Source organism: Mastomys coucha, unplaced genomic scaffold, assembly GCF_008632895.1.
Source record: "Mastomys coucha isolate ucsf_1 unplaced genomic scaffold, UCSF_Mcou_1 pScaffold13, whole genome shotgun sequence".
Taxonomy (NCBI): Eukaryota; Metazoa; Chordata; class Mammalia; order Rodentia; family Muridae; genus Mastomys; species Mastomys coucha.
Genome location: NW_022196895.1, coordinates 4,000,856 through 4,028,483, shown reverse-complemented (window position 1 = coordinate 4,028,483; position 27,628 = coordinate 4,000,856).

Genomic DNA, 27,628 nt, shown 5'->3' with positions numbered 1-27,628 from the left:
GAAATGCCCCTAGTTGACTCAGTGTTCTTTATTCTACAACCTTCTTGCCTAAATGCTTGACCACCCACCTTGTATGTCTACATAGTCACTGCCCGGTGTGAGTTGTACTGTTCCTCAGGGAATACCTGTGTGATCCTCTGTCTATCTCATACTTCACAGGTAAGAAATTAGGGGATCTTATGTCTTCATTTCTTTACCTGTTGCTGAGATAAAATGCCCTGGTAAAGCCAGCATAAGGATTAGGATGTGTATTCTGGGCCACAGTTCAAGTGTTCAATTCATCATAGAGAGTCAGAAAGCAGAGAGAGGAAAAACATTGTGCATGTTAGTTTAGCCCAGCTTGTTTTCCACATCTTAAATTGTCCAGGATACTCTGCTTGTGGAATAATCCTGCCTACAAGTAAGATGAGTTTCTCCATATTTTTTTTAACACAATCTAAATAGTCTTCTACAGACATCCCCAGAGGCACTACTTTCAAGTGATGCTAGATTCTGATAATTTACAACACTAACTGTCCTACAGGGATCCTGAACTTTGTTCACAGTCAAGTAAGTAGGGATGACGGACTAGAAAATAGAAAAGTTCTAAATCCATAGCACCATTGAGTCTCCGTGTTAAATAATACTAAGCATTGTGATAGGCAAAGCCCTTGTTGGGTTCGTGCTGCTGAAAGCACTCCTAGCACTAAGCAGGATCCATAAGCGATACTTGCTCAGCTGTCATATGGCCTCTGTTGGCACATTAGTGAGCTTGGAAATGCCCTAGAACTTAAAAGGGTGAGCCAAAGCAAGAAAATCCATTTGAGTTCCATTTATCTTTGTAATCTTTCCCCCTCCTACTATGGGGATAAGAATTAAACTTCAAAGTTTAGGTTCATTTTTTAAAATTACTTTCTGATTTTATTTTTAAAAAGAGCTGCATTTTTGGTTTTATAAGTTGCTTGAAATATAAGGAAAAAGGCTGACCAAACATTAGTTGAGTGTATCTATACAAACCATACCTGTCACTGTTTGAGCTTTTACACTGCTAATAGTAGTGTGTAAATTGTGATTATTGATTGTACTTAAATATGGAAACATTCAGGGGCAGAGGGATTGATATGCATGTGTGGTAAGCACAAGAATGTGCATTTAATGTGAAACCCACATTGAGAAGCTGGAAGCAGGGGCTGGAGAGAGAGCTCAGTTAAGAGAGTGTACTGCTCTTGTAGAGGACCCACAGCAGGTAGACCACAGATGCCTAAAATCCAGCCCCAGGGCATCTTTGTCAAATTCATATTCAGTATACTTCCACATAGAAACACAAACCCATACACATAATTACATATAAATTCTTTTTTTTAAGAGGCTGGATGCAGTGGTACTAATCTAGCACATTCTATGTGTGTTAAGAAATGGAGACAGGAGGATGACCCAGAAATTTTCCGATCATCTAGCGTGGGTATACAGGAAAACAGCAGAGTCAAGATAGACCTGCCTCAGCATGGCAGGAGGTGAGAACTGACTCCTGAATGTTGTCCTCTGACTTCACACATAACTTACAGCATATACATAAAGGTAATTTCTAAAAAAAATTCTATGAAAATATACTGAACAATTGAATGTAAAACAATAAAAGTATGGCAAAGTCAAATTCTTTGGTAAAAAGTAGTAACTTATTAAAATATATTGCTATTAAGAATCTGGGAAACACTAGGAAAAATGAGAATAGACGAAAGAGGAAATAAGTCAAATAACTTTTTATTAAGAATTTGGAAAAAAGCACCCATGGAACTCAAACACAAAAACGAATCAGGAGAACACCCATAACTTGGGACAACAGAAGCAAGTCATGTGTCTCTCTTACAGCAAAGTTAATTGGCATAAAATTATTTCCTATGTGACAAGTTTTCTGCTGCATCACGAAGGAAGTCAAGCATGTTTCTAGAATAGAAAGATAGGAAGAGGGCTGGCAATAACATGAAGCAAGCAGCGAACTAGGAGCACAATAATGACATCAGAATTGAACTCACTGTTCCTTTGTTCACTCTCAAAGCCATTCTTTAAGAATCAGTGGATGAGCTACAGGCAAAGCTCTCAAGACAGCCCAAAACTGTGTGATATAAATGCTGTATTCCTTGGGAGTCACAGCTCTTCTATTATTTTGAAATTTTTAAACTTTTTGAGATTGTAATTACATCATTTCCCCTTCCCTTTCCTCTGCCCAAAACCCTCCCATGTACTTGTACTTGCTTTCCTTAACATTTATGGTCTCTTTTCCCAGCAGTTGTTATTGTTGTTTTTGTTCTCGTTGGTGGTGGTGGTGGTGGTGGTGGTGGTCGTAATGGTGGTGTGTGTTATAAATAAGTGTGTCTATGTATATGGAAGATAAATACAATTTGCTCAGTCTGTTTAGTGTTACTTGTATGTATGCTTTCAGGACGGACTACTTTGTATTTGATATCTAACTAGGATGCTTATCCCTGCAGAAGATGAATTCTCCCTCCCTCACTGGTCCTTAGTAGCCCATAGCTCTTCATCTAAGGGTGGAGCCCCATGACCATCCCCCCATGCATGTTGGCATGTCAACGTGGTATTATTGGTAACCGTGCTATTGAAATGTCATGGGTGTAGTTTCCCTGTCATTTCTAGAAGGCAAGCCTCATTAGATTTTCTGTTTCTCTGGCTGTTTTAATCCCGCCCCTCCCTTCTCCCTCAACTTGCAAAATGTTCCCCTAGCCTTAAGTATAGGGGTTGTGTTGTAGATGAATCAATTGGAGCTTGGCACCCCATGGTCTGATTTTCTCTGAATTTTACCCAGTTGTGATATATCTAATAGTCTCTGCCTGCGGCAGTGAGTTTTTAAAATGAGGGCAAGAGCCATACTTATCTGTGGGTATAAGGATGAAAAGTATTTAGAATGAAGTTAGTACTTACATGTATTACATGTAATTTTAGGTAAATATAAAGTAATATAATTCTCTCTGATAGTGGTTCTCAACTTGTGAGTCCTAAACCCTTTGGAGGGTACATCAAACAACTTTTAAACAGGGATCATCTAAGACCATAGGAAAATACAGATATTTACATTATAATTCATAACAGCAAAATTACAGTTATGAAGTAGCAACAAAAATAATTTTATGGTTGTGGCTCAGCACTTTATTAAACTGTGTTAAAGAATCGCAGCATTAGGAAGGTTGTGAACTACCGCTCTGGCTTTTCTGACTTCCTGACTCCTAGTTATACTTCCTCACTCCCTTCTGTACTTTTCCGAATTACAGCTCAACCCACAGTTTTCCCTTACATATTAACACTCTCCCTGTTATTTTTCTTTCTAGAGCTCCTTCCCTACTCATGCAATGGCCTCTTTTTGCTTTCTTAGTTTCTGCTGTTACTCCAAGTGTATATACTAATTTCTGAACATTTGTAATTAGGAACCTCACTTGACAGAATACAGTGTTTGTCTTTCTGGGTCTGGGTTACTTCACTCAGTATCATTCTTTCTAGTTGCATCCATCTATCTGCAGCTTCCGTGATTTTGCTTTTCTTGCCAGATGCTGAGCATTCTATAGTGTATATGCACCACATTTTAATTATCCAGCCATTAGCTGAGGAAATTTTGGCTTTTTCCATCTCCTAGCTGTTGCGAGTAGAGCAACAAGAACACAGCTCTACAGGTATTCGTGGAGTAGGATGTTGAGTCTTTGCAGCATATGCCCAGGAGTGGTATAGCTGCATCATAAGACAAATTTATTTTTAGCTTTTTGAGAATTCTTCACCCCGCTTTCCAGAGCGGCTCCACCACTTAGCAGTTCCATTTAGAGTGAATGAGAGACCCTTTCCCCACCTCCTCTCCAGCTTTTGTTTTCTTTTAGCCATTCTAACATTAGGAAGATCAACTCTCAAAGGTGTTTGCTTCCTGTTGCTGTGATAAAAACCACTTTGAGAGGAAAGGATTTATTTGGCTCACACTTCCATCACTGAGAAGAGTCAGGGCAGGAACTCAGGCAGGAATCTGGAAGCAAGAACTGAGACAAACACCATGGAAATTATAGCTGACGGGTTTGCTCTTCATGTTGCTAAGTAGCTTTCTTGAGCCAAACAGGACCATCTGTGCAGAGTTGTCACTGCCCACATTGGGCTAGGCCCTCCCACATAAATCATTAATCAAAAAAAAAAAAAAATGCCCATAAGTGTGCCATGCCCAAAAGAAAATCTGATGCAGGCAATTCTTCAGGGTTTTTTTTTCCCCCATTTTTCAGATAAGTCTAGATTTGTAACAAGCTGACAAAACTAAACCCAGAAATAAAGTGAAATTTCAGCATATCCATATAACAATGAGACAATCTGAATCTATGGAGTAGGACCAACATGGAGCTAAATGCTTCTAGAGGGATAGAGAAAAATAATGGCTCCAGCCACTTGGGAAAGAATAACATGAGTGGGATTTTGGCTCAGTTACTGAATTTCCCAGGAATGCACCACCGTGTAAATCAAAAGATTATAATTTTTTCCCCCAAGAACTTAAGTAAGCCTTTGCCCATTTTGAAGCATAGTATGACAACTAGCAAGGACCCTGATAGCTTTCAAGTCTCTGGTATAGTATGTGTGTGCACACTTGCTGTGGCATGTGCAACAACTACACATTCAATCACTGTGCCTTCTTGCACATCCATTTCTCCCTTCTATCAGGACAGAATGGTGTGGGAGACCTCCTTAGGAGTTGGTCAGGGAGGCTCCAGGAGCCCTCCAAACAATGTAGGCTTTTGTCAGTCTTCTTGGTCACCCACCAAATAGAGGCTATGGTCTTACTGCTCTTCAGTTTAAGATGCTAAGCAGATAAGATGGAACTGAGCTGCCAGCTTTCTCCCTGCTGGCTAGCTTTTAAAGTGCTGGAAGGTTCTATGCAGACTGCTGGGGAAGTAAAGGCATTACTGTTCTCACCTAGTCATAAACTATTCTGTCCCTTGTAGAATTTTCTACTGGGTCTCCAGAGTAAGCCTCGCTCAACCAAGAACACAGACTGCCTTTCACGATCCAACACTGCTGAGCAAGATACACCAACCTTCAAATTAGTAGCACAATTGTAGAGGTAACCAGTTGTCTTCTGATTAGATTCGAAGACCACTCCATAGGAGGGAACTTATTTATTCTACTGTAAGTTCCCCAGTACTGTATGGCTGGGGAGGTCATAGGCTCAAGAGAAGAACTTACTATTGATGTTTAATTACACTGACATCAAATAGCATTTTAAGCATCTACATTTATACTCAAAAGCTGCTCTCACTCTTAGCCAAAGAAGCCTCTCTTAGAAATAAAACCTGAATACAGAGATTCATGGCTGTCAAAGATGATTATTGAGAGCTCCCTGCTAAGAGGCTCAGGCCCCATTGTAGAAGGTGGGGGGCAGGAAGAATGTGAGAGGCAGAAGATAGGGTGAAGGGCTAAAAATTGCTATCCTCTGGGACTAGACACAGTCATTTTCACCATGAACTCACAACACTGGGCCATATGAAACTGGAGTTATGAAGAGTCATGGATGGATGAGGGACCCATATGATGTTTCCCCTGTGACTGAATTATTAGATATGCATAGGTCCAGGGAGAGGGGGAATCATAGTCTTCAGTTTTGTACAACTATTGAGCCCACCAAGCTCCAACAGATAGCTCCAAATCCATGATAAGACAAATGGCCAAGGGTCAATTCAGTGATTGATAAAACAGAATAGAAAAAAAATGAGGAAGACATTTGTAAGGAAGAGAGCGAGGTAGAAAGGGAGGTAGCAGGTGGGAAAGGGTTGAGGATGAGGGTGGTTAGTGGGAATTGTGTGGAAGTGTGGTATTATTTGCAAAATTAATTTTAAAAATAGAATTAAAAACATAAACTGTAGCAAAGCCTCGCTTCACATTCTGTTAATGTTATATGATAATGATAATTGTCCCCAGAGATGTAAACTAAATCTAATAGGATTGAGGAAGGTAATGGTCATTGTTAAAGACTCCTACTATACAATGTTCAAAGGATGAAGTATAAAAGTTGAAAGGGGTTTAGGGACATTGAGAGTAGCAGATTTGAGGTGTTCCATGCCCACCTAATAGGATTTTCCTTACGGAGAAAAGTTAAGCTACACTCATTAAATAGTCTCTCCCTAAACTGGAGAATTTCGTATAAAATCTCCATCTGGTACCCTGTTGTTGTGCTGCAAGATGCTGTGTTTCTTAAAATACATGGTATTGGGAAGAAAGGAGAAGGAGGAATGGAAAAGAAGAAAAGAGAGAGGGAGGAAGAACATTTATCCATGCATGAGAGTTCAGCCTTGTGGCCTGGACACCTGTAAACTCCCCACTCCACAGCAGTCTCCACTCTTATCCCAACACAACAGCAATAAACCTTCATAAGCTTTCAGAGGGCATGTTCATAGGGTAGTAACTTGTATTGGGTATGTGTATGTTTTTAACTCTGAACCCTCGTGTCTAGTAGAGTCAGCTTTTCTCCCCCTTGATTAACTCACCTACAAACGAGGTACAAACAAGGTACATACATGACAGTTGATATCTCAGAAGTGTCTCTTACCCACACTGCTAGCTCTCTTCAGTAGCTATTCCAGTTCGATGTATTTTGATCCCACCCCACACCCCTCTACTACAGCTTCACCCAGTGTCATATCCTCACTGTTTTCTGCCTGCATGATTTTCTAAAACAAAAATTCAATTATGCCACTTTCTTGTTCCCCAGAGTCTTGATAGTAACGAATAGGCAAAGATTTAAACTTACTCTTCACAGAAGAAAACCTACAAATGTGTCTGTCCAAAGAACACAGAAAGAAATTCAGCTTTATCAGCCAACAGAGAAAGGCAAATTGAAACTGCACAGAGATGCCGCTATCTGTAGTTGCTGGCCAAAAGTACAGAGTGGCCTTCAGCAAGGATGTAAAGCCATTAGAAGTCTTGCTGTTATATGGAAGGAAAGTGGTGCTGGATAGCAATTCTGCTAGTTCCTAAGCATCATGCCGTGCAGCCTTCCATTCTTATGGATTTACCAAACATATGTGGAAGCATCTGGTCATGTAAAGACTTCTACATAACTATTTGTCTTAGTATTACTTGTAATAGTCCAAACTGATGCCGACATAAGTGTCTACAAAATTAACTACCTGCCTAATTACATACCACGTTAGAAGGTAATAAACCAATGAAATATGCAATAATGTGGATTCCTATTTCTATTCCAGTTATCCTGAATTCAAGAAACAGTACAGAAACTATGCTGTATGATTCTGCATATAGAATTTTCAAAGTAATCTACAGCACCAGAAGGCAGATCAGCGGAGGGAAGGTGTAGGGTAGGGTATGACAGACAGGGACACAAAGGACTTGTAGAAATGGTTGATTCCGCTGACCATGTGAATTGTGGTAATGACTTCTAAGAAAGGTTAAGTTGATCAAAGTTTACCTTTATATATGTTGTCATTTCTCATAATTCAGTGTACTTCCATGAAGTTTTAAAAAAATTAGATACATTCTCTGAAAAAAATTTAAAATTGAGTGTAGAGACTTGGTTTTCAGGCAAAACAACCTAATTCTTTTTTAAAAATCCATTCCCTAGCTGAACACTGAACCTCCTTTCCAACCTCGGAGCCTTTCAGCACCTCACATGCATCCACCAGTGCTAGCAAGACTGCATTCTAATTATGTGTTGTTTGGTTTATTTGCTCCTGCCTCTTCATGTCTGGAAGATGAGTTCAGAAATACTGAATTCCCCAGTTTTCTCCCTCCTGCCTGTGGTGTGTGGCATGAGCAGCTGGTGAGAAGTTGAGAGAATAACAGACGCACTGGGCCTGACCAAGCAGGACCACTGGGTAGTCTCAGAAGTGCTGCTCTTGGCACTGATATTTGAGATAGGAAGGGCACCAAGGCTCAGTTGATCCCTGCACAGGCACGTCCCCTCTTCTGTGTGAGATGTGCTGAGAGTTCAAGAAGCCCCAATCTTCTTAAATTAGGAGGCAGAATTGTCTCTAAAGAGTACATTCTTGGATAGTTAGTAGCTTTATTTTTATTTACTGTTATCCCCACTGACTGGTGTAGACTAACATGTGGCTTCTCTGTCTTTGGTCTTATGTGTTCTGATTCTGTGGCCAAACTGACTGGTGTGATTATTATTGTCTGAATTATCCAGAGCAGATCTGGCTTGAGGTGGTGTCTGGGGTTAGTCTCCAGCAACAGTATCAAGACTTCGTTGTCTGTGGATTAAGGCACAGGGATTAGCCCTGTTCAGTGGCTTTCTTCAATACACTGGCTTTATTTTCAGATGGGTTCTCCATTAGAAATTGCAAATTAGCTGAACCAAGAACTAGTTCCAACAGCTGCACGAATAGGAGGTTTCTGGGAACTTGATGGAGGCCAGGTGTTTGCTTCAACTGACTAAAGTGTTTTGGGCTCCAACCCCAGCTCTGAGGTGCCTACGATTACAGAAGGGAGTGGTTGCATGAGACAGTGGTATTTGAATTTGCCAGAGAGCCTATCAAAATACAACATCCTGGCTTTTGGGGCCCACTACAGAGTATGATTCAGGGAATTCTGGGAGCTGCGTTTTCAGCAAAGCTTCAAGACTTGCTAAAGACTGTCAATCCTAGAACTAGCTCAGTCCTCTGGGCAACAGGGATAAGGGGACTATGCTTGGCCTGGCTGGTATCTGTGAATTCTGTCTAAGTTCAGACTGAAGGCACACCCTTAGTTGGATGGTCTTTGGAGACAGGGCTTTGGGAGACTCAAATGGGTCTCAGAGTTGGGCCATCCTGGAAATGTTAGTAACTAGAAAAGAGGACAAGAGCATGCTTTCAACATGTGGAAACAGCAGGGATCTGTCTGCAAACCAAAAAGAAGACGCTTTCCAAGGACTCAACAGATGGGTTTTGGTTACTGGCTTCTAGGACAGCAAGAAGCAAATGTCTATTGCCCAAGCTGCCCTGTGCTTGACGGTGTTTCAGTAGTAGCCACACCACACTGACAAGGATGTGGGAGAAAAATGGAAATCATATTGCCAATGAATGTGTAAAAAGTACAACTACTCTGAAAAACTGCAGTATTCAAAGCAAACACATGAATACCATAGCTCTGAGCAAATGCACTCCTGGCCATTTACATCAGAAAAAAATATGTGTCTACAAGGAGTACAAAGAATACATTCTAAAATTCAGGAGTCCCTAAGAGCACAGTGCAAGTTAACCAGAAGAATTGATTCTATATTGTGGGTAGGAAGTAGAAAAGAACTCTATTAGGGTTCCTTCCAGCTTCACTATATAGACCCTGCTTACCCTGCTTGCCCTGCACATAGGCTATAGGGCAGCCCCCCCACCACCTTCATGGATCTCCATTTGGAAACCCAGGATGCAGAGGATGTGACACTAGCACACCACCTGTCCAGGGTGCCACACCTCTTCCACTAAGGGATGCAGTGTCCATATATAGGAATAGGAGTAGGGATGGATAGAGAGGCAGTATGTGCTAGCATGCACTATGCATGTGCTCTCTGTTCCCTCTGTGAACTCTGCTGCTTTGCCCTGTCCTCTCATCCAGGATGCTATTGTTCACATGGTCCAGATCTTTCTCTAGGCCCCAAGTTAAGGGTTCTTTTCTTTAAAAATAGCTCTGCAACTTCTGACCAATGAGCTTGTTGATCGCCATGACAAACTTGCAGGTTTTGGTTTTGTTTTGTTTTATTGTTTGTTTTGTTTTGTTTTACCTCTTCTTTTTAAAAAAAAAAAATCTTAATTTTTTTTACTTATTCATTTTACATCCTATTCACTGCCCCTTTCCTACCAGTCAATCCCTCCCAAAACCCTTCCCCTCTCCCCTTCTCCCTTGGGCTGTGAGGACCCTCCTAATTATTCCCCAACCCTGGTCTTCAAGTCTCTACAAGGCTGGGCACTTCCTCTCCCACTAAGGCCAGACAAGTCAGTCTAGCTAGCAGAACACCATCCCACATACAAGTACCAGCTTTTGGGATAGCCCCTGCTCCAGTAGCTCACTCAGGACCCACATGAAGGTAAAGCTGCATGTTGGCTGCATAGGAGTGGAGAGGTTTGGATTGTCATCTTACAGTATTTTTATTTTTCAGATCTTTCTTTTTAGCTTACAGCAACATACTATTAAGTTCGTTCATGGTTTTGTAGGGCCTCTCTGATTTCTTCATTTTATGATTGAGGCCTTTCTGGAAGTAGTCTAAAGGCTGCCAGTGAAGTTGGTGCTCACCTACTTATCATGTTCCTTGGGAGATGTGCTTTCAAGGTGACTGGCTTTTATCTTCATAGAGGTTCCAGTGTTGGCAGGGAGAATTTTTCATGGTGGATCTTCTCCACCATGAAGGACAGAGGCTGCTGGTTTTTTTTTTTTTTCTTCTTGTCCCAGCTTTTGTACTTGACTTAAAGTTTGTGTTTCTTGAGTCTGCTCTAATCCTGGGTCATTGGGACCCTCTTCTCTGAATCTTCCTTGCGTTCTCCCCTTTTTCTCTTTGTCCTCTTCTTCTGATCAGCAGCCATTCTCCATGGCCTTGGAGTCACCGCTTCAGGCCTTGTCAACGTGAAAGCCAAAGAACTCCTGCAACTCATGCTTGGTGTCGTTCTGGAAGAAGAAGGAGGAGAGTCAGGAGGCAACCAGACATGCACTGTGGCATTGGGTCCCTGGCTGGGTCTTCTCACATACACCCACCCATAATCTGAGGCCATTGTCTGGAAGTTTCGTGCATCCTAAGTCCAGCCCTGAGCCTTTCGACGAATGGTGTGGCCCTCAAAGGCCATTTCCATATCAAGTTCACCACAGTTACAGCTGCACCAGTGCAACGTTTTGCTCACTCAGGAAAGCCCTTGGGTTAGACTCTTAGGAATCTTATCTCATCTCCTAAGCTGTACATGCCCCTTTGCAGTGCTGATTGATCCCACATTAGAAACCATAGTTGGTGGCATTGTGTTGACTATTGCCATAGTTGTAAGTGTAGTTCTTATACCTTGTATTTGGCCCAGAGTTCCACATTCTGTATCCATAATCACAGGAGGGTGTCTGCATATATTGACTGCAAGGTGGTTTGAGATCCCTGGATGAAGCCTATGTAGCTCACAGCACCATGACATGGGGCACTGTGATGTTAGAAGCTAGCCTGCTTCTCCTCTGTCTGAAGGCTAGCTTCTAAGTGAGTTGATAACCTTTGTGTGGTTTAGTAAAGAGAGAGAGAGAGAGAGAGAGAGAGAGAGAGAGAGAGAGAGAGAGAGAGAGAGAGAGAGCTCTGAAATCCTTTTGAAATTTTATTTTGAGACTTTGATCAGATATCTACCAAGGCTATCATAATAAGGCAGCTGAAAAACAATCAGAATTTGGGAGATTTTGAAACATCTTGTGACCTTCAGTCAAGGTCTCTATGAGGAATACAAGCTTGGACTATGGGCTACTTTCCTGGAGGCACAGAAAACAACACAGTGATTGCTGTCCTAACCAATCTATGCTGGACTCGTGTGCTTGGTCATTTCATACACGGTTTTCTGTAACCCACCAAGGAGCCCACAGTCCTCAGCATGGCCTTGGTCATGGGTGCTTCCCTTAACTACCGTTTGATCTTTATGGCTAGCATATGTGTCTTTGTTTCATGAACTTATCTATTCATTATGCATATTGTAATTACATAGTTAAAATAAACACTACAGAACTACAGAAAGTAATGAACGCTGGTTATGGAAATAGCAGAGTTCTCTCTCTTTCTCTCTCATAGATAGATAGATAGATAGATAGATATAGATATAGATATAGATATAGATATAGATAAAATCAAATGCTTTGGAAAGGCTTGATGAAGGTCGGTTGTTTTACAGCTGGTCTCAAACCATAAAAATTAAGGGAAATCATAAAAATGTAAAATGATTCATATCTTATATATTTCATATACTCTTTTAAATTCTCACCCTGTGCTGTAATGTACAAAAAGAGGACCTTGGGATGTGGCTTAGTTGTAGAGTGTTTGACAAGCATGCAAGAGGCTCTAGGTTTGGTCTCACTCACTGCAAAAATAAAATTATAGAAAATCCAGTAAGGTGGCTTAACAGGTAAAGCCTCATGAGGTGAGATCAAACTCAGGAACCCACAGAGTGGAAGAAGAGAATTGATTCCCACAAGCTGTCCTATGATCTATACACAGGCACCATATTATGTGTGCACAAATATGTATATACACCACAAACACACACACACATTAAACTTTTAACGTAATATAATAATATTAAATACAATAAAAGATAGGAAAAAGAAACTGAAAATCTCACATGCCCTAATGCTAATATTTATGTGAAAAAATACCTAAAGACGACTATGGATTCATACAAAATTGTGTTATTGAATAGTAGATGAATTGAAATATTTTCTAATAATTATTTATCCTTTTACATTTCTTTTGGAATCAATATGACTAGCAGGTGGCCCTACTATGTTGAAGAAGAAGTTTTTATTTCTGTCTTGAGAGAGCTTTCTGTTGATTGGCCACTGGCCTGGACATCCAATCTGCAGGAGCCTTTGAACACTGAAAATTCTTCACAAACTAAGCTGGAGCTAGAGAAAGCAGGAAGCAGGAATTGCTATAACAGCCAACAACTCAGGTCTGAGTCCTCACTGCTCATCCATCCTAACACCGTAGGTCACGCATTAATGACAAGACAAATGGGAGACAGGATACATCTATATTACAGAGAAGTCATAGAACTGGCAGATTAGCATTGAGGAGACTCAATGTCTAGTATTGATGAAAGGGCCATTCTCATTCTCTCCCAGGAGCCATCCCACCAGTGTGTGGCTAGGAGAGGCTTGGCTGACCTCACTGGACCATGGATCAATAATGGAGTTTGCTCTAGCTCATGATTTTTCATGATGTAAGTCAATAAATTTCCTTTAATGATGGGATTTTGTTTTCTGTTTATTTCTAAGCAGATGAAAAGAGGAACCTTTTTGCAGGAAGACTAACAGCCCTGGTCCTGCTCATCGCGGGGGCTATTGTTCACCCCCTCCCCAGCCCTACTGAGATAGTCACAGCTGAGAATGACAGTCAGTTGCTGGTGGGACATGGGGGCAAGAAGGAGGGAGAAGCTACGGTTTTCTTCCTCCTACTCTTGACCTGGCTCATGCTGAGTCAAACCTGATACACAAGGATGACCTTGGTGCTTGGTATCCTGACTCTGACAGAGATGAGGCGGTGGCTTTCTGGAACTGGAGATCTCTGACTCCCTGTTTGCTGCTGAGTATGTCAGCTGTGTGAAGTTTCCTGCAACAGGCCCTCAGTTTTAAATACTCACAGCTCCCGTTCTGTGATTGGATCCTGACAGGTATTCAAGAACCGCAGAAGGAAGAGTTGAAATGTGTGGCAACTCTGCTGGTATCTTGCTGAAGGTTTTTGTCTGCCCCATACTTAATAAGTGTGTTTGTTATTATTTGCCTTGCATTCTCAGCATTGCCCCTGTTTCTGACTTGAAGTTACACGTCAGCCTGTAAATGAGATTTCTTGTTTTCTAGTTATTCTATCTTGCCACGATGCTTTCCAAACCCCATTTTATTATGTTCCACACTTAAAAAGCCACCTGGATATGCTCCCTTTCTAGTCTTTTTGTTAAAGTATCTTTAAGCCCCTTCGCATGTTTTTGTAATGTGTAAGGCAGACTCTGTTACGACAGAGAAGTTTCAAAAGACTTGTGCAGCTGGGAGCTTTTTGATGATTTCATTTTATAAGCCCTTTGGAATGAATGTGGGCATTAAAAGGCACAATGAATACAGTATCAGTTTAACAAGATTTGAGTGGCCTTCTTTTTACAGAGAACTTAACATTTCTAGACATTGAGATTCCACCAGTGCCTTTCTCTATAATGTGTAAAAAAAAATGAAATTTAGCAGACATATAAAATGGGAAAATAGAAAAGTTGTCATAAATCTTTTGTATTAAAGTGTTTTCAATTGCTTCAGAAGGAAACAAGACTAGAAAATCCAGGTGCTGTTTGTTAGAGCAGAGGGCTGATGTCTCTGCATCATGAAGGGATGTAATGAAAGAAACTGAAGCTCACAGGTCACATGCTTGTGGGGAACTCTGAGAAGTCAGACCCATCTGGCCTCTCTCCACAAGCAGGGGTGCAAAGGGCCTGCTAAAGCAGTGGAGACTGCACAATGAAGCAGAATTCTCCAGACCCTTCTTTGTGGCGGGCCCAGATCTGCCCTCGTTCCTGGCCACAAGCCTGTTCATGTGACAGTGGGCAACCTAAGCTGCTTCTCCATGCTTCTGTGCCTACTCACTACAATGGGGAACTCGGCCATTAGGACCACCAGCACATTTTCCTAAGAAAGGATAAAGTAGCCTTGTTACTAGGTCTGGCTTGGACCTCCAAAGCCTGAATACTGGGGTACACTGGGCAGGATACAGACTTCCTGCTATGGTCAAAGCTATTTGACTTGAGTGAGTGACTTCATTCTCAGCCCACAGAGAACAGGTTACATTCATTTAAGAAATGGTGTATGTATTAAGATGGTCTATCCATAAAGTCATTCACCAACTGTTTCAATGAACAATGTTTCTGCTTGGAGGGAGGCACAGACATTAGGTGAGGGTAAGAATCTGGTTCATTGGCTGTGATGATTTTGAAAAGCATTCATCTTATAATGTAAGTAACTTAAAAAGTCCTCTTCTTCAAACTTGATACAATAGTTCACAGACATCAAGCAAAGCATTCAGTCTCACTCTTTCTTGTTCTCTTACAAGCAACCTTCCAAATTAATTGTCTACATTTCTTTTGACTGTATTAATGCATTTGAAATATGTAAGCTTTTCTGAAAACCATAATATAGTATAAAAACATCAAATAAGCAATCCTACTAATACAGAGGCTGAGATAGGAGAAACCTGATTTCAAGACCTTTATGTGGTACACAGCAAGACACTGTCATGTACAAACAAGCAGAAAGTATATATGGATTGTACAATATTGGACCTATTTCTCCAATTACCAAATTAGAGAGACCACTGGATGACAGCCATCAAATTTCTAATTCTTCATATTTTTGAATTTCAGTTGACTAGGATATGTTGGTGATATTAATTTTCATATTGAGACATGTTAAGAAAAAGTAAATGTCACTTCTTGTTGTTTTTGTTATAAGAGGTGGAAATAGGTTTGTGTGGATTTGTTGAAAGATTACTTCTTTGCTTCTTCTAGGGTATAGTTTTGCTCCTTATGTTGGTGTTTTCCATCTATTATCCTTTGTAAGGCTGGATTTGTGGAAAGATATTGTGTAAATTTGTTTTTGTCATGGAATATCTTGTTTTCTTCATCTATGGTAATTGAGAGTTTTGCTTGGTATAGTAGCCTGGGCTGGCATTTGTGTTCTCTTAGGGTCAGTATTACATCTGCCCAGGATCTTCTAGCTTTCATAGTCTCTGGTGAGAAGTTTGGTGTAATTCTGGTAGGCCTGTTTTTATATGTTACTTGAACTTTTTCCTTTACTGCTTTTAAAATTCTTTATTTGTTTAATACATATGGTGTTTTGCTTATTATGTGATGGGAAGAATTTCTTTTCTCAGTCTATCTGGGGTTCTATAAGCTTCTTGTATGTTCATGGGCATCTCTTTCTTTACATTAGGGAAGTTTTCTTCTATAATTTTGTTGAAGATATTTACTGGCCCATTATATTGAGAGTCTTCACTCTCTTCTATACCCATTATCCTTAGGTTTGGTCTTCTCATTGTGTCCTGGATTTCCTGGATGTTTTGGGTTAGGAGCTTTTTGCTTTTTGCATTTCCTTTGACTGTTGTGGCAATGTTTTCTATGGTGTCTTCTGCCCCTGAGATTCTCTCTTCTATCTCTTTTATTCTGTTGGTGATGCTTGCATCTATGACTCCTGATCTCTTTCCTAGATTTTCTAACTCCAGGGTTGTCTCCCTTTGTGATTTCTTTATTGTTTCTATTTCCACTTTTAGATTCTGGGTGGTTTTGTTCATTTCATTCACCTGTTTGTGTTTTCCTGTAGTTCTTTAAGGGATTTTTGTGTTTCCTCTTTAAGGGCTTCTAGCTCTTTACCTGTGGTCTCCTGTATTTGAGGGTGCTATTTACGTCCTCCTTAATGTCCTTTATCATCATCATGAGAAGTGATTTTAGATCTGAATCTTGCTTTTCCGGTGTGATGGGGTGTCCAGGACTTGCTATGGTGGGAGAATTGGGTTCTGATGATGCCAAGTAACCTTTGTTTCTGTTGCTTATGTTCTTATGCTTGCCTTCTGCCATCTGGTTATCTCTAGTGCTACCTGCCCTTGCTAAATCTGATTGGAGCCTATCTGTCCTGTGATCCTGGTTGTGTCAGAACTCCTCAGACTCAAACTGTCTCTGTAATCCTGTGATTCTGGGATTCTGAGTCCTTTAGAGCTCCTGGGAGTGGAGCTTCCTCTGGGTGTTGTGTGACTGGCTGCAAAATTTGCACCCAAGGTCTGTTCAAAGAACTGGCCCAGCGCTATCTTCCTCTTTTAAGTAATTTGTTAAATACAAATTTATGAAGTTGTATAAATTCCTGATTAAAATACAATGCATGTAAATATGAATATTTAACACTAAATGCAATGACATCAATAGTTTTATCCTGATAAATATTGATAATAGTTCTAAAGTATTAATATTTAAATAATTGCTATAACACTGGAACAGTTTTTACAAACCTTCGGTGTTGTGCTGTTTTTATTCTACATATCAAACTTTGCAGACATTGAGGCTGGTCTCAGGAATGTCTGGAGCCAGGCAAGTGCTCCATCACTATCAGTCTGGCTACGTTGTTCCGGTTGGTCCTGAACTTGCTCTGTGGCACAAGCAGGATGTGAACTTGTGCTCAACTCACTCAGCCTGCAAATAACCAGGGTTCCAAGGCTGAGCCAGCAGACCTGGCTCCTTTTTCTTATTTTCCCTACTTTATCTCAACATACAAAGTTAACTAGCTTCTCACACATCCTTAAAACCTGTAAGAAACTTCCATCGTGACAGTTACTGCTTTGTAATTGCCAAAGTCTTGCTTAAAATTTGACAGAAAAGCCGGGTGGTGGTGGTGCACGCCAGGACTATACAGAGAAACTCTGTCTTGGAAAAAAAAAAAAAAAAAAAAAAGCAAACCAAACCAAACCAAACTGAACAAAACAAAACAAAACTTGACAGAAAGAGTTGACTGAGGAAGGTAAGGGTAGTTTTTGTTTGTTTGTTTGTTTGTTTTTGTTTTTTAACTGTAAATAGCTATTTGAGAAAGCAAACATTTCCCTAAAGTATAAAATTAGCACTACTCCAGCCAGGCAGTGGTGGTGCACACCTTTAATCCCAGCACTTGGAAGACAGAGGCAGGTGGATTTCTAAGTTCGAGGCCAGCCTGGTCTACAGAGTGAGTTCCAGGACAGCCAGGGCTACACAGAGAAACCCTGTCTTGAAAAACCAAAAAAAAAAAAAAGCACTACTCCAAATTCCAGCACTATTTAAAATACAAAAGTAGTTTTATGACATGTAAATATAACAGTGTAGATAAACAGAAATGGAACCACAAATAAAATCCCATTACTCATGAAATACAGATAATTTTTCTATTAAACTAGTAACATTTTTTTAAAAATAGACAACTCAGTATTGACATTTTTAAGTCATCAAAATAATTTATAATAATTAAATGCCTCTTAAATAGACATGTTTTTAAAATATGTTTGGAACATTAAACATGATAGAAGTAAAAAATAAAACACTTACGAAGTACTATATAAAAGGAAATTGTGAAAAGTTCCTGATTAGACACAAACCACTAATCAGGAATCCTATGGAGAATATGCAGGGTAACTGTGGCTCCATAGAATGAATTGGGTAGTGTTCCCTCTGTTTCTATTTTGTGGAGTAGTTTGAAGAGTATTGGTGTATTGGTATTAGGTCTTCTTTGAAGGTCTGATAGAATTCTGCAATAAACCTATCTGGTCCCAGGCTTGTTTTGGTTGGGAGACTTTTAATGACTGCTTCTATTTCTTTAGGGATTATAGGACTGTTTAGATGGTTTATCTGATCCTGATTTAACTTAGGTATTTGATATCTGTCTAGAAATTTGTCTATTTCATCCAGATTTTCCAGTTTTGTTGAATATAGGCTTTTGTAGTAGGATCTGATGATTTTCTCAATTTCCTCATTTTCTATTGTTATGTCTCTTTTTTCATTTCTAACTTTGTTAATTTGGATACTGTCTCTGTGCCCTCTAGTTAGTCTGGCTAAGGGTTTATCTATCATGTTGATTTTATCAAAGAACCAGCTCCTGGTTTTGTTGATTCTTTGTATACTTCTTTTTGTTTCTACTAGGTTGATTTCAGCCCTGAATTTGATTATTTCCTGCTGTCTAATCCTCCTGGGTGTATTTGGTTCTCTCTGTTTTAAAGCTTTCAGGGGTGTTGTTAAGTGGTAAGTGTATGTTCTTTCCAGTTTCTTTTTGGAAGTACTCAGAACTATGAGTTTTCCTCTTGGCACTACTTTCATTGTATCCCATAAGTTGTGCTTTCATTTTCATTAAATTCTAAAAAGTCTTTAATTTCTTTCTTTCTTTCTTTCTTTCTTTCTTTCTTTCTTTCTTTCTTTCTTTCTTGACAAAGTTCTTATTGAGTAGAATGTTTAGCTTCCATGTGTATGTGGGCTTTCTGTTGTTTTTGTTACTATTGAATGAAGCCCAACCTTAGTCTGTGGTGATCTGATAAGGATGCATTTCAATCTTCTTGTATCTGTTGAGGCCTGTATTGTGACCAATATATGGTCAATTTTAGAGAAGGTACTATGAGGTGCTTATAAGCAGGTATATATATATATATATATATATATATATATATATATATATATATATATATATATATACCTATATATATAGGATAAAATGCTCTACAGATATCTGTTAAATCCATTTGGTCCATACGTTCTGTTAGTTTCACTGTGTCTCTGTTTAGTTTGTGTTTCCATGATTTGTCCATTGCTGAGAGTGGGGTGTTGAAGTCTCCCACTATTATTGTGGGAGGTGAAATGTGTGCTTTGAGCTTTTAGTAAAGTTTCTTTTATAAATGTGGGTACCCTTGCATTTGGAGCATAGATGTTCAGAATTGAGAGTTCTTCTTGGTAGATTTTTCCTTTGATGATTATGAAGTGTCCTTCCTTATCCTTTTTGATAACTTTTGGTTGAAAGTTTATTTTATTCAGTATTAGAATGGCTATGCCAGCTTGTTTCTTGGGATCATTTAGAAAATTGTTTTCCAGCCCTTTGCTCTGAGGTAGTGTCTGCCTTTGACACTGAGTTGGGTTTCCTGTATGCACCAAATGCTGGAATCTGTTTATATATCCAGTCTGTTATTCTGTGTCTTTTTATTGGGGAATTGAGTCCATTGATGTTAAGAGATATTAAGGAATAGTGATTGCTGCTTCCTGCTATGTTTATGTGGCTACTTCTTTTGGGTTTGTTGAAAGAAGACTACTTTCTTGCTTTTTCTAGTGTGTAGTTTCCCTCCTTGTGTTGGGAAACCCAGATGATTTTTAAAAAATAAAGTTTCTTTGAAATAATTATCCCTCTAGTGAAGCATTAAAATTCTGACTAGAAATAGCCCTTTGGTTGTTAGGAAAGTGCTCTCCAAAAATGTTTTAAAAGACTAAAGAAACAGGTTTTTGTTTTTAGAGCATTTAAAGTATACAGTTACTACTGACAGGTTCTGTGGTCTCAACTAGAGTACACTTGTTTACATTTCAAGTAAAGCTTTCATTCTATTGATTTATAATGAAAGACATTTAGCACTAGATTATACTACTTCATACTCATATTTGCAAAGTACTTCTTGTCTACAATGTTTTTTAAAAAAAGCACTCTTTCCTTCTAAAGTTCAAAGAGGACCTGAAACTTCACAGTCAAATGACCCAGAAAAAAGCATAAAAATCGCCAAAGTAAATGAGCATCTGTCTCACAAAAGAGGGGGAAAAGCAAATATTCAGTAAATGCCAGCAGCATGCTCAGCCTTCCTGTAGTCAAATGTCAGCAGGAGTGAGCAGTTATATTCTCATCATGAGTGAAATGCAACAACTGAGGACACTGGGTACTTTCAAGGCTATAGCTATAGACTGACTAACTGTGAATAGATGAAAACATAGAACCATTTAGAAGTCATGAATAATATTAGTTTTTGAATGTTCAGATGTCCCCTTTCTTTGCCATAGCAGGCAAATACTTTTAGGAAAATATCCAAATCTGTATCTACATGTGTATGTTTGTGTGTGTGTGTGTGTGTGTGTGTGTGTGTGTATGGTAAATTATAAAATCATGGAAATCTGTAAAAATGTACATTTGCTGTGATATTTATTTTATTAATTCATTTCACTTTACATCTCAATATCAACCCCACTCCCAGAACTCCCTCATACTGATCTCCCCCGCAACCCCATTACTCCCTCTTAACTTTAGACACATCAAGTCACCGCAGTGCTAGGAGATTCCTCTCCCACTGAGCCCAGTCAAGGCAGCCCAGTTAGGAGGACATGATCAACAGGCAAGCAGGAAACGGATTCAGGGACAACCCCTGATCCAGTTGTTGTGGGGCCCACATGACAACCAAGCTGCCTCTCTGCTACATATGTGCAGGGGGCCTAGGTTCAGCCTAGGTTTGCTTTTTGGTTGGTGTTCAGTCTCTGGAAGAATCTTACTATGTACCCTGACTGTCCTAGAACTCACATTGTAGCCCAGGCTAACCTCACAGTCACAGAGATCCACCTGCCTTCCTGAAGGCTAAGATTAAATGTGTGTGCTACCCTGCCCACCTAGTAGCACTTTTTTTTAAATTTAAGGATTAATACTATCAATAATATGTACATATTATTGAATTCTGTGCATCATTCAAAATAATACAGAGATTAATTGACTTATAATGACAAACATTGCTTTATATATTATTAAACAAAAAATGACCAATTACACAGGGAATACCAATGCTTAGTCTAAGACATGTGGTGTCTCCATGTGTCTTCCAGGCCTCCATAGAAGCAGCTTGTTTTCTCCCAGTTCTTAAAAGATTTCCTTCAAAAGTAAATTCCTGAGAGAAAAGACCATCTCAAAAGTAAAAAATCATTTCAAACATAGTCAAACAAGGATCAAAGATAAGGACAAAGAAGTTGTAGCTTTCAGAAATAACACAAGTGCTTTAGACAGTATTCTGACACATGTTATAAAATTATGTTTGGCAGGAATAAGTAAGTGAAATAAAACGTTGACAACTTTCCAGAATAGCTGCCTATGTTTGAATACAGAGCAACAGAACATCTAGAAGGCGGAAGCACAGCAATCAAAGTGAGCAGACAGGCCTGAGGGTAAGCCTCGCTGTAGATGACACACAGCTGAAGAGAGAGTTAATGTTCTCCTGAAAGCCAATTAGTCACAAAGCAATGATACATGATGTAACGGTACAAGAAATGATGCATTTTATGATGATGAGATTCAGAATGTGAAAAGATTAGTTAAAACTGAGTGGAGCAGAGATGTGTCTAACTGTGGTTCCAAGATGAGAAGAGGGAGAAAGAGTAACTGAGGCAATACTTAGGAAGCTGAAAACTGTCTTCCTGCAGACTGAATCTGAAGCACACTGAAAATCAGGTCAGATAGAACAAATCCACTGCTAGACAGATCGTGTGCAACCAGACAGCCTAAGTCCAAGAGTGGAGCCACAGAGAGAAACAGGAGCACATTCCTACAGGAGGTCAGGAGCAGATCCACAGAGGAGCAGGGGCAGATCCACAGAGGAGCAGGGGCAGATCCACAGAGGAGCAGGGGCAGATCCACAGAGGAGCAGGAGCAGATCCACAGAGGAGCAGGGGCAGATCCACAGAGGAACAGGAACAGATCCACAGAGGAGCAGGGGCAGATCCACAGAGGAGCAGGAGAAGATCCACAGAGGAGCAGGGGCAGATCCACAGAGGAGCAGGAGCAGATTCCTACAGGAGGTCAGGGGCAGATCCACAGAGGAGCAGGAGCAGATCCACAGAGGAGCAGGGGCAGATCCACAGAGGAGCAGGGGCAGATCCACAGAGGAGCAGGAACAGATCCACAGAGGAGCAGGGGCAGATCCACAGAGGAGCAGGGGCAGATCCACAGAGGAGCAGGGGCAGATCCACAGAGGAGCAGGAGCAGATTCTTACAGGAGGTCAAGAAGAGATCCACAGAGGAACAGGAGCAGATTCCTACAGGAGATCAGAAGCAGATCCACAGAAGAGGTCAGGAGCAGATCCACAGAGGAACAGGAGCAGATTCCTACAGGAGGTCAGGAGTAGATCCACAAAGAGACATTACTTTTGACCACTCTACTAGCTGATGTGTTTTTCTTTTGACAGCAGTGAGGAAAGCCATTAGACCAAGGACTGGCATGTTTAATGTGCAAAAGAGAAGCTTTTCTCAACCCAAAGCTCTATGCATAGAAAAATTGTCTTTTCGGCATGAAGCCAAAAGGATGACATTTTTGAGGCATTAGGAAATGAGTGAGTGTAGTTTGCTGTGAAGCAGATATTTGCCAAAGGAAACTCTCAGACCCTGCTGGAGATTGAAGGAGGGTGATCTCACATTGACTCTGAAATGCACCCATAGGTGCCCTCTGTGGCCAGAATATAGCAACACAGTTGGGACTGAGGCTACTTCCTGGAACACCACCATCACCATGAAATGCAACAGCTGATTGGAAAAGCCCAAGTTGGCTATAGACAAGGCTTAGTGGATAAATGCTCTATATATGTCAACACTAAAGTAATATGCCAGAATGCAAATGTTCAAGAAGTAGAAGGGAGAAATCTAATGAATGTGGATAGGCAGCACCAGCTGTACTTAAATGAAATACAAACCAAAACATGACACAAAGTTAGACGGGAGGGGAAATGTGTGCGGATCTGGGAGAAGTTGGGGGAAAGACATGAATATGATCTACTAAATTTTATGAGAATTGATAAAAATAAAAAAAAAATCAAAACAAACAAAAAACCCAACTCACTCGATGATTGTGGTGGTGGTGGCGGCTCATGACTTTCATCCCAGCACTCAAGAGGCAGAAGCAGGTAGAACTCTGTGAGCTTGAGCCAGCCTAATCTACAGAGAGAGTTCCAGGACAGTGAGGGCTATACAGTGAAACTCTGTCTTGAAAACAAACAAGTAAACCTACAAAACCAACTAACTAAACCTCAAACAAAAGACAACAGAGAGGAAAAAAGGAATCACAGCAAAATGGGACAAACAGCAGGGTATAAAAGATACCATAAAAATAGAAATGAAAATAAATGCCTTCATTGAACAGAACAGTACAACAAGCAGCTCTGCATGTTTAAAGAACAGCAGAAAAGGCAAGGGTAGGCAAAGGGTTCTGGGTAAAACTCTTAAGGAGAAAGTTGATGAACTCTATTGGAAATAACACAAATGATGACCTTTTCAAAAAAAAAAATCTCTGCTCAAGAAAAATAAGGTTACTTTATAAGGAAAGAAGTACCAGGAAAATAAGAAACTTAAATTTCTGTGCACCTACTAATAGGTTTCAAAATATATAAAGCCAAAAATCTTCTGTGTGGTTAGCTTTGCCCAGTGAAACAGAGAAAGCTAGAATGGAAGTGTTCTTTGAGAACAAGGGTAACAGCCTTTTCCATTTTTTTTCTCAAGATTTTTTCATCCCTGTTGATGTTGATGGCTGGACAAGCAGTAGGTCCTAGAAACTTGACTCTGCACAGTCGGAAAGAGGCCAGGGAAGAGGCTGCAGAGTAGAAGCCTCCCCAGAGGGCTTGACTGTTCACCCCTACGCTGTTCACAGATCATTTTGAGTCATTAGTTTCTCTTTTCTGGAAACCCCTGCTTTTGGACTCTATTTCTTACTCCAAAACTTGATCTTAGCTAATCTGGAGTGAGTTTACTGAAGTCGCAGAAGCAGACACTTCTGCAAAGGAAGGAAAGACCAGCCCCATTGCTTCCCTCAGTCCCACATTCTCCTGAGATATTACTTAGGCAATCAACCTGAGAGGAGGGAAAGGACTTCTTTCACATGGCAAGCGGTGCTATGTAGCATATGTTTTCTTACTCTGCGTTTCTGTACCTACACTCATCTGATTAGCCAATTAGGAAGGAAACAGACTATTAGAAGATTAATTTGGTTCATTTAGACTTCCTCTCCCTCTGCTCTACTTTAAGCACTTAGTATCTGTGAAAGTTGCCAAATGGTGCATTTGTGCCTTGCGCTTTCTAGAAGAACTTTGACTGATTAAAAAGGATATTTCTCAGCAAACACATACATTTCACTCCTCATTCTATCACACCTGAATACAGTCTGTCTGCATCCCTTAGTAACTTGTTTTGTTTCTGTAGCTTTGGTTGATGCATTTCAACCTGGCCACAAGTCCCAGGGAAGACATACCCAAGGGCAAAGACTTGACACAAGGATAAAAAGTTCAAAGGAATTTTTCAGTGTGGAAAGAAAAGGCTACTGACCTCACTAAATGCTCTTTCTGATACTGTCTCTAAGGTTAGCAGGGCCTGGCAGACGCTTGTTCTTAAGATCCATAATAGAGTTCATCAGATGAAATGACTAAAGACCTCAAAGGCCACCAGAGCCACTCTGGGGACATCTGGACTTCTTTGAAGGATGTCTGAATGTAAACGATTTAGGATATGAAATTCCAGTCTCCAGAGTATTTAAATTTATATATGTATGCAGTTCCTACAGGCAGTGCCACCCTGGCTCCCCAGTGCTACCTTCCACTTCATAACTATCCTTCTCCCACCTCATGGTATTCAGGATATATTTTAGACAGGGAAGTCAATAGATAATTTCACAATGAATCTTATTTGCTTATTTTTTTAATGAACACATCCCATGGAGTGGCAAAATTAATTTTCCTGGCATAATTTCTTCATCCTTTCATTACTTGGAAAGGCTAACGGGTTTGACTTTTACCTCCTTAACAGTATTACAAGGTTAAGGGGAAGTGAATATAGTAGCAGAAGAACGCTTCTTTTCTTGAAATAAGAAAGTTCCTCCCTCAGCCAGGTTCATGTTGGTATGGATACATGATTTACCATACATCTGAAAGCTATTCTCTTGAGAAGTCTTCATTGTTTCCCCTGGTGATACTGGGAGACATCACCCAGATATTATTAATCTTTGGTTTGTTTTTCCAAAGTATCAAGTCTCACAGTAAATCCTTTATTCTCCATAAGGGTTTTTGGAGTAATCGCTACTTGGCTAGACCATGAATTTTGTATATTGAATAACGTTGCCTGCATTCCAGTGTGCATGGCTTCTAGTTTCTACTTTAAAAACATCCAGAATAAGTGTGGCTTGACACATACGGGTTTTCAAAATTCCTTATAAGATTCTGTATTCTCATTAAAATAAAAGATCTTAAAATAGATTTCATACCTATTTACTTAAAACAATTTAAGAAAACTATATTTTAAAAGAAACACATTTTGGGGTTTCTTAAAGGCTGAATTTATTTGTGTGTCTATGTCCTTGTCTGTATGAGTGTGCCAAGTGTGTATGGATACTCAGGAAGATGAGAGGTGAATGCTGGATCCCTGCACTAGAAGTAACAAGGGTTCAAAAGCCACCTGATGTGTGTGCTGGGAACTGAAGCCAGGTCTTTAGCAAAGTAGATGGGCTTTGCTGAAGTGAGCTTCTCACTAATCACAAAGAAGAAAATTGGGCTATTAATTATACTGTTCATTCTGGATGCTTTTGGCAGAGGCTGGATAAAACAAAAACGATAGCCATGATGAGGATGCTTTTGATGAATGAATGTTGACATGAGTTTTGGCAGATTGAATTAATATTTCTGATAATTATTTAAGCTCTGTCAGTGATATTATATATCTGTACCTTTACCATGACTCTGTGATGAGCAAATAATCCCCCATTGTATTAAACTTCTGTTACTACAATAAAATGCCTGAGGTAATCAAATTAAAAAGAAGAAAGGTTCAGTTATATTTTTAAAGCTTCATTTCATGGTAATTTGACCAGATTGCTTTTGGGTTGTGGTGAGGGAACGTACCACCAAGATGGAAGAAACCCAGTCACCTCAGAGTTTAGAGAAAAAGTGACAGAGGAAACAACCATAGTTTTACATTTCCCTTCTACAGTATGACCACACTGACCTATAACCTTCTACCAGGCTCCACAACTTCAAACTTTCACCACCTCCAAACAATACAAACCTGGAGACCAAGTGCTTAACCCATGAGCCTTTGAGAGACATTAAATATACAAATTAGATTATTTGACCATTTGACTTCTTTTTGTCAGTGGGAAAGCCTGTAAAATGATCCACATGACAGGAACACGCAGCAGGTAGACATGCATCTCAGCTTAGCTTGTAGAATGAGACATGCAGAGGAGGACTATCTAAACCAGTGCTGATCTGGACCAGAGCCTCATGATCACAGCATGAATTAGAGAGATTGCAACCTGGAAGCATGAGTACGCCAGGAAGCATGAGTATGCCAGAGCTTCCCAAGGATGGTCTCAATGTACAGACACCCCTGAGCTCTGGAGCAGTTTGTTACAAGGCATGACTGTGCTGAACTCTGACAGAAACTTCACTCCCTTGGAGAGGAGCTTTCTTATCTTCAGAACTGGATTCATCTCTCTTTCCTGACAACTGGCTGGTCCTGGAGACTGAGGAGCAAAGCTGAGGCAGTGGTTAGCTCTTTGGTAACCCCAGCTGCTCTTCCTGGCTTTGTTTGTTTTTAATCCTTCCTTTCTTTGCACTCTGATTTATTAACCCTTTCTTTTGTTTTCTTTTGGCATTCTTTCATTATACATACTAATGGTTGTCATAAGGATGCTTTCTTTTAAGAATACCAGTATTTTGAGTGTATTCATTGTCTGTTACCCCTACTCCCTCCCCCATCCTATTTTCTCTTCTTCTACTAGTTTATTCCTTTTCTCAACCTCGCCCTTCTACATCCATGCCAGCCATATATATATATATATATATATATATATATATATATATATATATATATATATATATATATATATATATGAATCTGGATGGACAAATGAATGAAAGAAAACACATGGTATTTGTCTTTCTGAACCTCGCTGATTTCAGTTAATATCATCTTCAGTTGCATTCATTTTGCAGGAAATAAAATAACATAACTTCATTCTTCCTTATGGCCAAAGAAAATTCACTACAACACTTTTTCCTACCCTTTCCTCTGATGATGTGTCCTTCTTCTAAAAGTCATCAAGATCAATGATTTCCAGCTACTGTCTTTCAAATTGCTCACATATTTTCATATTTCTAAATGGTATGCTTGAACTGTAATGGCTGAACCTCAGTTTCATAGAGATCTCACTGACTTCTGTGGAGGAAAGGGATACAGCTCTGCTGCTATCATATGTCTTTGTAATCACACGTTTCTCTTCCAGGCCCTACATCCTATTGTCCTTACCCTAGAGAATACAAAGTAAATTCTGTATAAACAGTTGTCTGTGCTTTACTATGTAAGGAATCATTGACTGGAAAAAGGTATATCCATATTGAGAACAGGATCAATGTTTTTTTTTTTTTTTTTTTTTTTTTTTTTTTTTTTT